The sequence below is a fragment of the Anser brachyrhynchus genome (genome assembly GCF_964034855.1).
Source record: "Anser brachyrhynchus genome assembly, chromosome: 5".
Classification (NCBI taxonomy): Eukaryota; Metazoa; Chordata; class Aves; order Anseriformes; family Anatidae; genus Anser; species Anser brachyrhynchus.
The window spans coordinates 15024989-15043066 of NC_137699.1; the positions used below are offsets into that span (position 1 = coordinate 15024989).

The window sequence follows — 18078 nt, forward strand, 5'->3', positions numbered from 1 at the left end:
TGTCACTTGTGAGTACACTTTTTAAAAAAGTCTTTTCCACGTGTGAGCATTGTGCATGTAGACTCTCTAAATGTATGCACAATTGATTAATATTTTACATTTAATACTGTAACAATTTTGAAGTTCTAGTTTTGAACCAAAAAGCTACAAGTTCTCACTTAACGGCCCTGAAATTTATTTTTTCCACTGTAGAAACATACAGTTAATCAAGATACACAACCAGTTCCAGATGAAAACATTTCTTCTCAGTATGTTGAGATTGCATATCCATCATTATCAGTCTTCCTAAGGAGAAAAAAAAAAAAAAGAAAAAAAAAACACAAAGTTCTTTGTTGCTAAGGAAGGTTGCAATACATATGTCTAATTTCTTATGTGGCCTTCATTATTGTAGTATCTTAGCATTCTCAAAACAGATGGGGAGTTAAAGTACAGTGAAATTAAATTCAAAATTACACAGGAAGTCTACAGCAGACTTAGAAACTTAAATGAGTCTCCCAGGTTGTTTAATCTAAATTGTCTAGTCATTATAAGAAAACTGTAGTATCTGAAGTAAGGATCTTCTGTATAACCTCATTAGAAATCATGACAACCCATTGACACATGAAAAAATGAAGAAAGGTCTCATATAATTATCATGGTTCTGTGCTTGAGGATTTGGTTATTGCAATTGTCTTGAAGATACCTCAAGCTAACTCTTCAAATTCATTTAATAATCTATTAGCTAAGATATACTTTTTTACATATTTCTTCATTTACAAATACATATTTTTTTTCAGTCATGTTGAGAAATGACTCCAAAATTCATCATCCCCTAAGTTCTATGTTCTGAAGACTCTAAAGCTAGTAATAGCCATACTTTCTCAGAAGGTGTACTGTTTCAATAAGTACATATTGCTAGTGATAAAACTAAAATAAAAGACTTATGTAGATCAAAGGTTTTAAGTGCCAATCTTAGACACTGACTTAGTGTTTCTAAAAAAAAAAAAAAAAGAAAGGAATGGCTAGTATATTGTTGACAATATATTCAGAAACACCGTTTTTTTTTTTGCGAAGTTTCTGTCCAAGTACAGTTAAACCTATTCTAGCATTATTTTACAATCAGACTCTGAAACTGTATCACAATGTGATGACAAAAGTCTGCAGTAAAGATAGCTTATTGTTTTTGAAAAATTCCCTACCTCTTAAGTCATAGAGCAAACTGAAGATATTATTACAGGTTATCTAATTATTTGTGTGTGGTTTTTTTTTTCCTCTTCCTGTTTATAACATTGATTTAATTTGTTTAATCTGCACAACAGTTATATTTTCAGTGGAATAATTCTTGTTTCCTAGATGTTTAGCCTAATGGATGTGCTTGAATAGCAGTGTTTTTTGGATTAACTTTTTGGCACTGAGGATTTGATCCTATCTCCAGTTCTCATGTTTAATCTGACATGGTAGTGTAGTTTTACAAAGCTTGGACACTTGTGTATGTTAGTGGGCAGCATCAGGCACCTCAGCATTTAGAAACTGTTTCTAGATTCGCCACCTTGTGTTGTTTAATATGGATATTACTTTATTAAAAATACCTTGGTTTGCCTCAGTGCATCTGTTTCTATGCAACAGCAAAGGCACCTGTGTCCTATTAATACTTACATTATGCAGCACATTTGAAAATCTTATAACTCAGGTGGATTATCCTCCGGGGAGCCACATGCATCGCTCTTGCCTCAGCTCTTGCTCTATGTATTTGTCAAATTGTTAAATGATCTTCAGGTTACTCCAACATGTTTGCAACTTGAATCCTTAAAAACACGTTACTCAAGCAAATAAAGAAACTGATTCCAGCTGGCTCATAGCAGGTCTTCACGTTTTCTAGTTGCCTGGTATCTATTCTGAACTGATCCATTCTTTTGTACTGCTATTTAAAATAAAAGAAGATATAGCTGGTAGATTTTCTATGTTTGCTTGCAATCAGCTTTGTCCATTATTCAGCTAGAAATGATAGTGTCTCTGGTGCTACTTCTTGTCTAGGTTAATTATTTTTAGTATAACATCAAAGATTGTGGAAATATTTTTGTAATTGGAATAGATATTTTGTGACTATAGCAATGTTAATTCAGTATGCACATTAACATATGGTATTTGGATCTCAGGCTTCAGTTGACTCCCACGGAAAAGATGAGGAAGAAGTCCTTCTGCCTGGAGTCATATTTAATTCACCCTAAAACCAATAGTGTAAATTGACATCAAGGCTATGAAGCAGGACTGCATATTACTTTATTATCTAAATAGGCTGTGAAATTTTATTTTCTTCTGTGAAGTAAATGTGGGTCACTACGAGTGGTCCTTTAGGATTCTAGGCCAATCCTATGTTAAGTTTCAGATATATAATGCAAAGACATGGACTTTCTTTGAAAGTTCAAAAAATGGCTCTATCTGGAATCAAATGTATGGAAGGAGCATTGTGAAATTTTTACAAGCGATTGTTGGGAGAACTCTGTAAAAAGGTGAACTGATATAAAAGATATACAATAAAAATTAATGTCAATGTAGAATTCCTCCTAACAGTCTTTTGAAGGCCTTTTGAATTAATTAATATCCTCTCATCTCTGAAAATGGTTCTTACATGCTTTAGTTCATCGGAAAGTGTGTGAGACACTCTGCATGCATTCTGGCTAATGGCTATCACTTTCTTGGGCTGTCAGTTTCACTAGCATTAAATACACTAACCACTACTATTTTTCTTTAGAAGTCAAGCGTATGAAATCATTTATTTTTATTTCTTTTAAAACTTGTATTTTCACTTACTCGCTCTTTGCTCTGTGTGAAATGGAAACTGATACTATCTTTGATAATGGACATTCCTTCATTTCTCAGGGTCATCTTTCAATTGAGATCCAGATATCAAGGGTTTACATGGAGCAAATAATTCATTTTTGTTTTCTGAGGCTTTCCCAGGTAATCTCCTTGTCAAATCCTGACAATTTGTGAAGACTGTAGATTTGGGGGCAGAAAGTATAGCCCTGATCCCATGAAAGGGAAAACATGTATGACAACTACAGCGTATGATGTATTGAATGGTTGTGCTACTCTGTTGAATTGACCATTATATCATATCTGCTTCTACCCTGTTTCTGATGATACTTTTTTTTTAGCTGGAATCAAGAAACTTGTATTCATAACTCAAAAGTACAAAGTTAGTTTTGACTAAATGACTGTTTTGAGATGAAAAATACATAAGAAAAGTGTATCGTTTATAGATAAAATCTTTTGAAAAGACTGAAGAATTTGTGTAATTGTACTATATACAAAAAAAATAATGTTTTAGAAAATTGGATTTGTAAATTGACCAAAGCCATACTTATGGGTATAGGATTTTAAGGTCTCAGTAATACATTCTTAATATTCTACAGTATTCAGTGCAGAAAACTGCTTTTACTATTTGTATGTGTGTTCATACATGAGATTATATGATGACTGGGCTTCCTGCCTGAATCAGTGGCATTAATCGTAATTGCCAAAATCAACAATATGAATGTCTGTTACTAGCCTTCCTTTGAAACTTGTTCTGAGCTCCATTCTTACCAAGTGTTCAATTATTAAAATTGAGAGGTATTTTCTTATTGATATAAAGATAAAGAAGAAAGGTAGTAAAAGCATTTACAGATTTATTTATTTTTTCTCTGTAGCTAAGCTAGAACTAAAAGCTGGAAGTTTTCACTAGTAGACACCACTTTTTCAGATTTTTCCTTTAATTAGGATTCTGGTGTTATCACTAGGCTGATTCAAGTCTCTAGCAGATTACAGAATTCTAAATGACATTTGGTTCTGCCATATGTCATTGTGTGTTGTGGCATTCCAGAGTAATATCATGATTTATCAAGTTTATCAATACTTAATTTATCCTTAATATAGTTTTATATAATCCATCTATTCATTTGACTTTTATTCTTAGTCACTAAGTGCCAAAGTACAGACACACAATATATCCTGGAAGGTGGTATTTTGAAGCATCCTTATGCTGTAGTTTAGAAGTTTAGTAACCGATGAGCAGAAAGGCAATTGTGTTGCATTATGGCATTTTTCAGATTAAATCTCAGAAGGTGTGATTTTGAGATTGTACCAATAAGCTGTGAAAATTTACCTAGAAAATTAAAAGAGTAGGTATCAAATATATAAATTAAAATAGTAAGTTTTTTAGTTGCTAGCTATCAGTGTTGCATTTATTTAGCTGATTATTCTGTATTATGCCATTAAGTCTATTTATGTGTATTTGGAGTCGGATAAAGTCAGGAAAAGGAATCAAGATAGAATTAGTATATAGGTTAAATGAGTTTATAGACAGCAGCAGCAACAAATTCAATGATGTTCTGGAAATATTTTGGTTTTACTCATATATAGATTGTTTTTTTCATATTGAACAGAATAAATGCAGATTATGAAGACTAGTTAGGAACTGAGCATGTAAAAATATTTCTGGGCTGCAATGGTTTGCCCATTCAGTCATGCTTTACAAAATGGTAAGTGTAAGAGCTGAAATAATGTGGAAAATTGCTAAAGCAAAAAGAAATGACTACAAGGAAATTAGGTTGATGTTGCACATTTCTTTGGAGGTTGGTTGTTCTTTGTTTTACTGCTGTATTGCCCACAATAATTCATTCTCATATCAACAACAAAAATGAAAACTTACAAATACCAATGCAGAAGTATTTGGCTAGAAACTCAATTATCTCGAAAATGAAATATAAATACATAGAAGGAGGGAATACATAAAGAAGAAGAATTTCTTGTTCTGTAATTATTATTTTCATCTCTAGTAAAGCCATGAATAATTTGCTTCTGCTATGCCTTTCATTTGATCTTTACATAGAACAATATTCCAACTGAATTCTCTGGACTGTGAAGAGAATTCAGTTTCCTTAGAACAATATAGTCAATAATTTTTTCTTTGTGTTTTGTCCGTGTTTTGCAGTTAATGTAAAACTTTAAATTTTACCTATGTACATGTACTGTGAAGTCAACTAAGAAAGAAGTTTTGCAAATAACAGGTGAATATATTTCCACTTTGAGTAATGGCTGCAGGAGCCTGAATTCTGAACATAAGATAATACAATATATTTCTTTCTGTTAATCACTGGTTGTTAAAAGCTTAAGCAGAAGCACAGTGAAGTCAATTGAAGGAATCTGCTACTTCAGGGTTTATTTTAGTAATGGTCGTTAACACACGCACACACACCCCACACACACCTGGGAAGCTGCAGGGATCTTTTTTCCTTTTCTTCTTCTCTCCCAGGTCACATATACAATTACTTGAATAACGGAAGCAAGTTAGATTTTTTTTATTTTTATTTTTTTATGTATGTGGTATAAATGTAGTGACTAAAACATTCACCTGCTGATGACTGTTCTCACTGTATATTTTGATCTGTAAGATCAAACAGGTGTAAACATGCAGATGTTAAATCTCCAGTTTTCTTCATTGAAATCTGGGACTTCCTTTTGCTTCATTGAAATCATCATCATAACTGCAGTCTCTGGATTCTGCTTCCTCCCTTAAAACAAACAAACAAACAAAACACACACAAAAAAACCAAACCTTTGGAAATAAGATCAATCATAGATAATCTTAAATTCCATGATTTGATAAAATCAACTATTTATTCATAGAAAGGTTAATACTTGGGTAAGTTTTGTACGGAAGGGATGGTCAGAGATGAGGATGGAGATGTATTAGCAGACAACTACAAGCAAACCTTGCTAATAACTTTTCATCCCCCAGTGTATCTGTCAGATAATTGTTCGTTTAATCTTTGTGAATGTAATTATTCATGAATCTTTAGTAGAAATTTACTAAAGGTTCTTATGTGACTTAGGAGCCTAAGTCTCATAGTCATAAATTAAATGAGTAGAAACCAGAGACCCGTTGACAATCAATTAGATTTTCTAGAAAACAGAATTTAGGCATATGAACATTTAGGTATTGGAATATTTTTATCCTATATTTTTCCTACAAAGCAGAGAGAAAATTTTCTGGTATCAGCTATTGAATCTCAAGAGGATACAAATGTAAACATTAAAAAAAAAAAAAAAAAAAAACTTTCCATAAATGAAAACAACAGCCATTCTTCTCAGTAAACTTTAGGTCCAACAGGAGGAAAGAGATGAGCAAATATCTGTTTTCTCATGGAATATATACTTCGAACCCTCTGATCAATTAGAAACTTCCCAATGCAAAAAAGCTTTACACAGTGTCAGGTGTTTAGTTTTCTTAAAATGAGTCTGACCAGTAGGTCAATTCTGAGATTTGTTCAGAAGCAACGGAAATAAATGTAACAAAGAGGAGTGAAATACTAAAGACGCTCTTAGAATGGCCTGAACATAAATTTCTACCACAGGTTCTTTTAATAATGGTCTGATTAGTAGTCTTTGCAGGAAGTTCGCATGCTGCTCTTGTGACTCTTCTTGGATTTCTTCGTGGTAAAAGACTAAAGTTTCAGATGTCACCACCATCAAACAGCAGGAATGAACATCTGCTGCCCTCATAAACTTCCATTAGATAACTTCCCTGATGTCTCCGAGAGTAAGCCTGAGTATGGCCTTGGAGATACTGAAGTATTGTCTAGGGCAGGTGGCCAAATGAAAATTATTTACTTATATAGCACAGACATGTTATTAAACGTACATAAATTAGTCCAATGAAGTGCATACTACTGAAGAGGAGGAGTGCTATGCATTAATTTTTAAAGAACATAGCTTTTTTTTAAAAAAAAAAAATCTGCTTAAGAGAAAATCTTACAACAATAAACTATTGTTATTGTACTCACATTGGTAGTCAAATTTGCTCTTTTTTGCATAAATGGAAGACTATTATGCTAATAATTCCCTATACACACCACAATATATATACACACAGAAAGTGTGTGTGTGAATTACAACATATGGGCTATATGTAGTGATGTGGAAATTTAAAATATATATATATATATATATGATCAGATGTTTTATTCTGGAGAGCTTTTTCTTTCAAAAAAAATGAATCTCCTTACCTCAGTCACGAATAAAACTTATGTATTGTTATACCACTTGAAAACTTAGTCAGACTCACATATCAAGCTGACAAGAAGCCCATTATGAAAAATAGAAATGAAAATACCTTATAAGTAATTGTTGTCTTGACTAACACTTGATACAAAAAAAAAAAAGATATGGGTGGAGATGAAAGAAATGGCTATGTGTTATTTTAGTTAATGTCTTCATCCAGTAACAGGAATTACTAGAAGTTTAACCACAATAAAATTCTCAGAAAAAGTTGTACACACACAATCTGAATAGGTGTGTTTTTGTTTTGGTTGGTTGGTTTTTGTTTGTTTTGTTTTGTTTTCCTAAGAACAAAAATATGAAATTGGGTTCTATTTCTACATCTCAGAATTTGAGATGGGGTGTTCAACTGATTTTTAAGTTTAAAATCATTTTCTTATGAAATAGTATAAATATAAACACATCCAATGTAGTGTTTATCATCCGTATTCTTTATTATACAATTTTCTTTTGTGTATTTGGAAACAGCAGTATATTTAACAAAAATGTTACTGGCAACATTTGGCTTTCTGTCATTTCTTTTTAAGGCTTTTCTGTAGTAAGGAGAAGGGTTAAGGCAGGGTAGTTCTCAGTGCAAGGCTGCTGAAGTATCCTGTTAGGTCTGTGTGGCATATGAAACAGCATCTCAAATAAATAAATTCAGATACCTTGGCAATTTGAACCTATTTGAAACGAATTGAGTTGTGACCTGCAAATGTCACAGATTTCAGTGTTTATCCAAGTTGATCTGAACAAAAGAGTGCTTTGATCAAGATAGAGCATAGCATACAGATAATCCATGACTCCTTGGTCCATACTCCTCTAGCTAATTACTCAAATACTGTCTTTTTGAAAGCATGTAACTCAGCTCTTTAGAGAAATGTCTTCTTTTTTGGTTTATCAAGTGCTTCCCCTGACTAAAACTCCACATGAAACAGTGTTTAATGTTCATAGTCATCAGTCACTCTGCTCAGCGAGAAAAGTCGCTAGTTCTTATGCAAAAAATCCTCCCACTCCAGAGTGTTTTACTGTGTCACTTCAGAAATCTGTCTCTAGTTCACGTACTTTAATGTCAATAGAATGTGCTTCTGTTTTTTTTTTATCCCTAAACTTTACCATTTTGGCAGTTGTGAAAGTGATCAGTTGACCATCTGATAGACTCAGTCGAGTTGCATGTCAGACTTCTCAAATTGCTGACTGCAGCTGTTATGAAGTCCGGAAACCTGACTGAAAGCAAGTTCTAGTTTGATTTTTTTGACTCCTTAACCTTTTCAGTGAGTTCCACCCCTGAATTCCAACCAGCCTGAAGAAAGGCCAGGTAATTACTTTGTGATAAGAAGAGCAGCACTGAAGGATTTGCCTGGGGCTCATAACACTGATGGTCTGATAAAACTCAACAAAGTCCAGGGCCCCAAAAGACTGCCGAGGCTGGATCTGCTGTAGGCTAATATGCTTAGAGGAAAGGTCAGGCAGTTGTGGAAGGCCGAGCAGCAGACTGCCTCTCAGCTCTGTGGCAGGTGGTGTTCAGAAACTGAGTGGGAGACAGACAGGGATTGATATAAATGAGTTAACCGATTCCCCTTTTCTTTAGGCCCACATTCCCCAGACGTGTGAGCAGGTGTCTGTGCTGTCATTACAAACAACTGGAGCTGTTATCTGAGCCTCCTGCATAATTGCAGTGGGACAGGAAGACCTGGAGTGGCAGGGCCCAGGTCTAAAAGGTTACCTCCACCCTTCTTTTAAACAAAGTCATGCATTTTTATCAGAATGAGTTGTTCACATCAGAAGATCTTTCTTTTCTTCTCGATGCCAGCACATTTCTAGAAAAAAAAAAAAAAAAGTGTTCTTGCTAGCATCCTATTACATCTCAGCCATCCATCCTGATAGGTGTGGTGAATTGGTTCTGTTGTCAACCACTGAAAAATCATACAAGCTTTTTAGCTTTGATTTATGACAGGAACCAGAATAACACCTGGATAATTCAAGCAGGTGAAGAACACAGTAGTGGTTTTAAAGCACTTTCAGTAATTCTCACCTCTGCCTTGTTTTATCTGAGTGCAGTCAGATGGCCAGGTGCCTTCAGCATAGCTACAGTTTTCAACAGTGGTTTCTACAAGTAGTGATTACAGACTAAATGATGGAGGACTGCTGGGATTCCTCTTGAACTTGTTATAAATACAGTAGCCTTCATTTGCTTGAAGAAGATTGTGTAACTAAGGAAGAAAGACTAATTATCAACAACCAGAAGTCAGTTGTTTTTTAAGACTTGTCTCTACTTAATAATCTTCTTTACCAATGTGCTTTTTTCTAAGAGATATAGTGGAATTGACTTAAAAGTACTGTAAGAGATAAATGCCTTACACCTGGGGACAAATTTGTCTTATAAGTAAAATTAATCTATTGACTGGAATTATCTCACAGTCTGGAATTGCGTTTGTCTTCTTAATCATGTATTTAAATATGAATTGTGCTATTAGCCATTGCAGAAGAAGGAGTTGGAAGAAGTTTGGCCGACTCTCAGGCAAATTCTGTAAGATTTTTCAGTTTTCTATTTGAATATGATGATTGGTAAGAATCGTCTGTTAAAATCTTATTAAATACCAGTCAGACCATAAATGCACTTTTCTTGAAAGAAAGCTGAAAAAAAAATATTCTATATACTACTATTTACCTTTCAGTAATCTCAGTGTTTTCAAGCAATTCTGCATCTTTCATTGTTGTTCTCTGTTTCTTCTTTCTTCATATGAGTCATAGTAGATATTTTAAAAACTTTTGGACTGGCAACCTAGAAACTGAAGACAACTTTCTCCTCTGCTGAAATAACTGAGTCAGAAGGAATCGCTTTCAGTGGGTGAGTTGTGACCCAACCTGTCACTGGTTTCTTTTCTGAATCAGCTAAACAGCAGATACCTCTCAAAATTTTATGGAAACACTACCTGTTTTTATCTAAGCTACTGAACAGCCACCATCAGATAGTATTTAGTCTTCCAGGATTTCCTGACTGATGATTATGAATGTAACTGGGAAAGCACCTTCAAATGGGTTAACTTAAATAAATATTTCTATTCTTCAGGTATACTGTCTAGTCCCACCTTTGCTTTATTTCTTGATAGGTTTTGAGGGATGAAGAGAGGTGTTTTTGGTAGATTTTGTTATTTCTGTCTTTAAGTAAAGACTGAACTATAAGGCTTGTTGCCAATTAAAATAATAATTTCAGGACAGAAAACTGTGCTCATATTTACACTATGAAAATGATTTAGTTGCTGTGCAGTTCTCTGAATGTAAATGAAGATAGAATTTGGATAAATCTTGAACAGCTTCTGTTTATACAATCAGACTTGCGGTTTTACTACTATTATCTCAACATGGAACTCTGACAAAAACCAAACCTACTGGAAAGATGATATTTTTGCTTGATTTAGGAGATGAGTTGAAGTAACATAATAATATTGGGCAATGATAACAGTATTTAGCAAAAGAAAAACTGCATTTCCTTGTAAGCTTTCTGTTTGTGTTTGAAAAATATACTAATTATTCACTGAGGATAAACAGCTTTGACAAAATTTCAAACCTTTGTTCTAATTTCTTTGCTCTGTCTTAGAAAGCTGTTGTATTTAACTTGCATGGGGAATCCATAGATGTCCTAAAATGATAGTTTTCACCTGGGTATATGAGGTATAACAGATATGTGGGAAGAACAATGGTTCTGTGGTTGTGAGGCCTTTTGTGTATCCCAAGAAATAAAGGTTGGCATGACCACAATTTGTTCATATGTGAAAGGCTGTTCATATGTGTTCAAAGGCTTGTTCATATGTGAAAGGGCTTTGAAATTTAAATGGTGTATCAGGTATGTTTTAGTTGTACATTCCTGGGGAATGTTTTCAGTTGTACATTCCTGGGGAAACTTCGCTGGCCAGAGTGGAACGCAGAGCTGCAATATTCTCTTTCAAGATAGGGTGATATAAATGGGGAAAATAAACCCAAAACTTAGAAGGAAAAGCGTGTCCTGTGTAAAATTTGAACATGGCCAGAGGTGCTCTGTCAAAATAGTAGAATTGTAATCAAAAGCAGCTGTGGGCATTGTTTCGTTTCTGTTGTCACCTCTAGGTCAGTGTATGGAGGTCATTAGTAAGTTTTTCTGATAGTGACTGTGTGCAGGTACTTGCAGACTCTGGTGCTCATGCATACACAGCAAAGATTTTAAAAAGCACTCTGGTGCCTTGAAATGACTTCTTCTCGGAATGAGTGTCTGTGGCAGTGCTAAATGTTCCTTTCCTAGCAGAGAAGTGCCATAGGCACTTTTAATTGAATTTAGAAGCTGATAGAAAGAGCCAAACTGTATGCTGAAATCCTGCTGTCTATCTGCAGTGTAAGTCTAGCAGACAGGAACAGCAACAGCAAAAGCTTCTGACATTCAGTAAACCCTGAAAGAGGGCTCCAGAGGGACTGCGTCTTGGAGTTGAACTGTAACCTTTTTCTCTGTGGGCGTCACAGTATTTGTCTCACTGCGAAAAAGCGCTATCTCGTGCTCTAAACTTGATGTTGCCTATGACACAGGCATCTTTCCCTTGAGAGGTAAGATAAACCTGCTAATTTATTTCACGTAGGTATTAAAGATTTCTGTATTCTTGCTAGGATAGATAAAACGACTCCTTTCACTAGTTTCCTGGCAAAGAACTTCCCCTATTGCTACCACTGCAGCAATGCATATAGTAGCCTACCCTCATCTTTAAAAGTGTGGTTGTTGGCCTGCCAGTCTGTATTGTGAATTGCTTGGGAGAAAAGCACTATTGTTGTTGCAATTGTAAGGGGAAGAACAGGTGCTGTCCTAGTTGCTGTAGGTGAGTTGTAAGAAAATAATAGAATAATGGACAGGTTGTTGCCTGCAGGTAGTTTTCAGTTGCCTGCAATTTTGTTAGAAGAGTTGGAAATGTTCTCCCAGAAACATTTTTTGTGGATTCATTATTAACTAAATTCTGCTCAGCTGAACGAAACAGTCAGTAGTATTTACCAGATAATATAGGTGAGATTTTCAAAAGCAGACTTTGAAAGATTTGAAAGTGTCAGCTGGCATTGTTTTGTTGAATTTTTCTACTCCTTAAAATGAGGAATTATATATTTTTACAAGTTGCACTATTTAGTACAAAATGGTCAGGACTTTATTCATGTCACTTATCCTTACCGAAGATGGGTCTGAAGAAAACTACTTCACAATAAAAACCATAATGTTTTTGTGTTTTCTGCAAAAAACAGTGTCTGAGAAGTAATTTGCCTGTTCATGTTGTAGCCACTGATCCTGGAAATCTGAGGGAATCCGTCTCTCTGAGGCATTGTATCAGGCAGATCTCATTAGAATTGCATGAAAATTGAGCATTTTCCATTAAATGTTATAATGTTGGCAGATTTATTGATACCAATATCAACTTGGACCATTTTTTCTGCCTTGTTTGAGTGTAGCTAGTCTATGAGAGTAGAAGGATCAACTTCCTACATCCTTCTTTACTTGGTTATAACACTTTTCAGTAAACTTGGAGAACTTTGTTATTAGTTTATCTAGAGAGCTCTCAAGATTTTTAGAACAAGAAGAAATAACGCATCTTCCTAAGTGGACTGCAGAGAGGTCTGTTTGTTTTCCAGACTACACTGGTATAATTTTGATTAATTGAAAATAGAATAACTAGAATAACCCTGCTCAAAATGTATCCTGTATAGTCTAAATGTCCATGTTCCAGTTGGTATTTATTCTTACTTTAAGCCACACACTACTCAACTGAAAACTTTTACCTATACATTCTGCTGTTTTGATTGAAATGATGGGGAACATTTGCCGTCTTTCCTGTTCACTTCAAAGTTGGTAACTTTATCATCTCTACACATGCCAGATACTGCTCTGCAGCATCTGGCTGTTAAGCTGTTTAATCTCCCTGGGAGAATCTTGGTTTAAGTCCATGACTAACAATCATATAAAAATATGTCCAAGCCAGATGCCTTTCAACTTGTGTAGCTTTTGATGTTGGGGTGTATAATGTAGTCAGTCTAGTTCTCAGAAAGTCTCCAAGTAAATCCCTTCCGTCCCAAAGAAAACTTCTCTGGAAACAAATGTGTGGTTTAAATAGATAAAATATTTAGGTGTCTTTCTGACCTTGATGAGAGTTTGAATATATTACTTATTTTTGTGGTTTCATCTTGAGATCTTCTAGACAAGTTGTATGTTTTATGGTATCAGCTCTTTGACATTTCAGAGTATTGCTGCTTGAACACATTTGGTTGTGGAGACCAAAGCTATACATGTGTTAGGATAATTAAAAGGGTAATTAAAAACAAATACAAAAAGTGAGTTTATATGCATATGTTTAGAAAAATCAGTAATACTTTAAGTTGCTGACAAACTATATGAATATTGGAAAAAAATAGTCAAGGTCTAGTATTATTGCTTCATCTGTAATAGTAGTTTTTAGAAGATCATTAAAGCTGGAACATTTAACTTGATTCTGTAGTGTAAAATTTCAGTTTGCCTTTTAAGAATAATCTTCATAGTTTCCTAAGAGTGTTGCAAAAAGGCTTCTACTTCACTGAAAACAGCATAATTAATTATTCAGGAACGCTAGGAAAATTAACCTATTTTTCCATTTAAAACTACAAAAGTTAATTGGAGGACAATAAATACTTTTTATTTAAAGATTTTTTTTATGTTTGAATTTGAATTATTATGGTTATTTAATTTCAAATTTCAATTTGAAATTTATTTTTTGAAGTTAGTAAATGATTTTTTTTAATGTGTTGTGTCTTCATTTCTCAAACTGGAGAATCTCCATCCTTTACTGGATGCAGGGGGAAACTTAGTTACAAGGGATGAGGAAAAAGCTGAGGTGCTTAATGCCTTCTTTGCCTCAGTCTTTAGCAGCAAAAGCGGTTGTTCTCTGGATAATACCCAGTACCCTGAGCTGGTGGAAGGGGATGGGGAGCAGGATGTGGCCCTCACTATCCACGAGGAAATGGTTGGCGACCTGCTACAGCACTTGGATGTACGCAAGTCGATGGGGCCGGATGGGATCCACCCGAGGGTACCGAGAGAACTGGCGGAGGAGCTGGCCAAGCTGCTTTCCATCACTTATCGGCAGTCCTGGCTATCAGGGGAGGTCCCAGTCGACTGGCGGCTAGCAAACGTGACGCCCATCTACAAGAAGGGCCAGAGGGTAGACCCGGGGAACTATAGGCCTGTTAGTTTGACCTCAGTGCCAGGGAAGCTCATGGAGCAGATTATCTTGAGTGTCATCACGCAGCATTTACAGGGCAACCAGGCGATCAGGCCCAGTCAGCATGGGTTTATGAAGGGCAGGTCCTGCTTGACGAAACTGATCTCCTTCTATGACCAAGTGACGCGCTTGGTGGATGAGGGGAAGGCTGTGGATGTGGTCTACCTTGACTTCAGTAAGGCTTTTGACACCGTTTCCCACAACATTCTCCTCAAGAAACTGGCTGCTCGTGGCTTGGACTGGCGTACACTTCGTTGGGTTAAAAACTGGCTGGGTAGCCGGGCCCAAAGAGTTGTGGTGAATGGAGCCAAATCCAGTTGGAGGCCGGTCGCTAGCGGAGTCCCCCAGGGCTCAGTGCTGGGGCCGGTCCTCTTCAATATCTTTATCGATGATCTGGATGAGGGGATCGAGTGCACCCTCAGTAAGTTTGCAGATGACACCGAGTTAGGTGCGTGTGTCGATCTGCTCGAGGGTAGGAAGGCTCTGCAGGAGGATCTGGATAGGCTGGACCAATGGGCTGAGGTCAACTGCATGAAATTCAACAAGGCCAAGTGCCAGGTCCTGCACCTGGGGCGTAACAACCTCAAGCAGCGCTACAGGCTGGGAGATGAGTGGTTGGAAAGCTGCCTGGCAGAGAAGGACCTGGGAGTACTGGTTGATAGTCGGCTGAATATGAGCCAGCGGTGTGCTCAGGTAGCCAAGAAGACCAACAGCATCCTGGCTTTCATAAGAAGCAGTGTGGCCAGCAGGTCTAGGGAGTTGATTGTCCCCCTGTACTCGGCTCTGGTGAGGCCGCACCTCGAGTACTGTGTTCAGTTTTGGGCCCCTTGCTACAAGAAGGACTTCGAGGTGCTGGAGAGAGTCCAGAGAAGGGCGACGAGGCTGGTGAGGGGTCTGGAGAACAAGTTGTACGAGGAGCGGCTGAGGGAGCTGGGATTGTTCAGCCTGGAGAAGAGGAGGCTCAGGGGCAACCTCATCGCTCTCTATAGGTACATTAAAAGAGGCTGTAGCGTGGTGGGGGTTGGTCTATTCTCCCACGTGCCTGGTGACAGGACGAGGGGGAATGGGCTAAAGTTGTGCCAGGGGATGTTTAGGTTGGATATTAGGAGGAACTTCTTTACTGAAAGGGTTGTTAGGCATTGGAATAGGCTGCCCAGGGAAGTGGTTGAGTCACCATCCCTGGAGGTCTTTAAGAGACATTTAGATGTTGAGCTTAGTGATATGGTTTAGTGGAGGACTTGTTAGTGTTAGGTCAGAGGTTGGACTAGGTGATCTTGGAGGTCTCTTCCAACCTAGACGATTCTGTGATTCTGTGAAACTACATAGCTTTTACGTTTTTACCTCTTAGCTGTTCTCTGCCTAGTTTTTCCTTCCTGAAAAGGAAAGGAAGAGTTTTGCTAAAATAGTTCTTTCCCAAAATTTATTTTCACTTTTTTCATGCAAAAAGCGAGTTTTATTTTTCTAAGTTGAAACTGTTTTTCCCCTGATAGAGGAAATCTCTTTGCTGCAAAAATGAACAAATAATAACTGAAGAAACTAATAATTTAGACATTAGTAGTAGTATGATCGAAACAAGGAAAGAGAAATTCAGAAAGATAATTAAATATATCTGGATTCCACAGTAAGATCTTCATAATAGCTCTGAACCTTTATCCGAAGACTACCATGTCTATCCTTAATGTAGTTTTGGCCATTGCTTTACAGCGTTCCAGTGCTTGACAGCGTATGCACAATCACTGCAAAGTAAATACCAACATGTGCAACAAAAAAGCAAAGCAAAGCAAAACACTGGGATCTTTGAAATACGTGTGGCTTTAAATTAAATTAGTTAATGTTGTATGATTCCAGCCCAGTCCATTGCTTATTTATGAAAGATTTGCAAATGGTTCAAGTCCTATGGTAATTCTCAACTGACCTATTGCACATAACATGCACAGATAGCTCTGATTTATGTCTCTTAAAGATGTAATAAACAAAGTTAAATTCTAATGAATGCAAAATGTTACCATTACATTCTAGCTGAATTCTTTTGTAAAGGAAGGTTGGAGTGAGGTGGGCGTAGGGGAAAGGGAAAGAAAAATAAAGGTGCGGTAGGATGGGAAGGCTTTAATTACTACAAGTTATGTATAGGTTTTTAATGGAATTTAACTACTCAAATTGGACATGTGACCATACAATGAGCTGTAAAGCCTTTTCTTGTAAAAGGTACTGAAGTTTCAGAAACTTTCTTTAGAAGTAGAGCTCCTACTATTGGGACATAATTCAAACAAACACTAAAAGGTCAAAATGCTTACTATTGCAATAATGTCTTTTCATTGCAACACAATACATAATATTCTGCAAAACCATGACTTCGCAAATCATGCAGTCATTAAGGTTGGAAAAAACCTCCAAGATCATCTGGTCCAACTGTCCCCCTACCATCAGTATCACCCACTAAACCATGTCCCTAAATTATTCCAAATTTGTCAAATTATTCAGTTTTTGAGGGGAAAACACACAGAAGAAGACTGGTACAAAAAAAAAATCAGAGAAACTTCACCTAAGAACATATTATATAGGTATTGAATGATAATCACAACATACAGCTGGTGGGTGTGGGTGTGTGTAAACATTATTTTACACTTTCACTTGTTTAAAGTAAGAAATTTCTGTATGAAAAAAATGTTTGTTTTTTTAATAAAAAAAGCACAAATATTTTTATCATTTCATATTTCTGTTGTTTGTCTTCATCAAGTCAATGTTGTCTTCCATATCCTCCCAACATTACATTAGTATCTTTTTAAAAAGAGCAAAGAAAAGAGTTAAGCTGAAGGGTGAAAAAACGGACAAGGACCTTTTACTCCTTTATACCAATAACTTTGGGGTTTTTCTTTTTTGGTAAGTTATATTTTCTACCAAAAGCTTCAGAGAAAATAAGCCTTTTGAACAATTTTAGAAGTGTTACACTGTTTTCACTGTGATGCAATGATTTTATTATATTTCTGTATACTAATAGAGAGCTATACTTTTTGCTACAATCACTAGGGGTGAAGTGAAAGATATGAGCTCCAAGTGACTGTTGAACAAGTTGATATTGATTATGTTATTTATTGTGTACTCTTAATTTTTAATTCACAAAATACCATCTGAAATTATTTCTCCTTTTACTCATTTTAAATATCATCATATAGAATCATAGTATGACTTGGGTTGGAGGGGACCTTAAAAATCAACTATTTCCAACTCCACTGCCATGGGCAGGGATGCCACCCTCTAGATCAGGTTGCCCAGGGCCTTGTCCAACTTGGTCTTGAACACCTCCAGGGATGAAGCATCCACAGCTTCTCTGGGTAACCTGTGCCAATGCTCACCACCCGTGTTGAAGAGTTTCCACATACCATCTAATCTAACTCTCCCCTCTTTTAGTTTGAAACCATTCCCCCTTGTCCTGTCATTGTCTGCTCAAGCAAAAAGTTACTCCCCATCTTTTTTATAAGCCCCCTTTAAGTACTGAAAGGCTACAGTGAGGTCTCACTAGGGCTTTCTTTTCTCTAAGCTGAACAGCCCCAGCTCTCTCAGCCTTTCTTCATAAGAAGGGGCCCCAGACCTGGATGCAGCACTCCAGGTGGGATCTCACAAGGGCAGAGAAGAGGGGCACAATCACCTCCCTTGACATTCTGGTCACGTCTATGTTGATATAGCCCAGGACGCAGTTGGCCTTTGGGGCTTCAAGTGTGCACTGCTGGCTCATGTTGAGCCTTTCATCCACCAGAACCCCCAA

The 18078-nt window shown here is 36.5% G+C and overlaps 1 protein-coding gene across 14 annotated transcripts in view; it reads left to right on the forward strand.

Annotated features, from left to right (window-relative positions):
- LRRC4C (leucine rich repeat containing 4C) overlaps positions 1–18078 on the forward strand; it is a 515374-nt gene that overhangs the window by 384165 nt on the left and 113131 nt on the right. The window contains exon 4 of one of the 14 annotated variants that reach the window (XM_080594583.1): positions 9817–9910. The exons of 11 other annotated variants lie outside the window; for them this stretch is intronic. The gene's annotated coding sequence lies outside the window, so the exon portion shown is untranslated. Of the gene's footprint in view, positions 1–4986; positions 9590–9801; positions 9911–18078 lie in introns of those variants that run through there. 2 more of the 14 variants (XM_080594594.1, XM_080594595.1) reach the window with 2 other exon arrangements.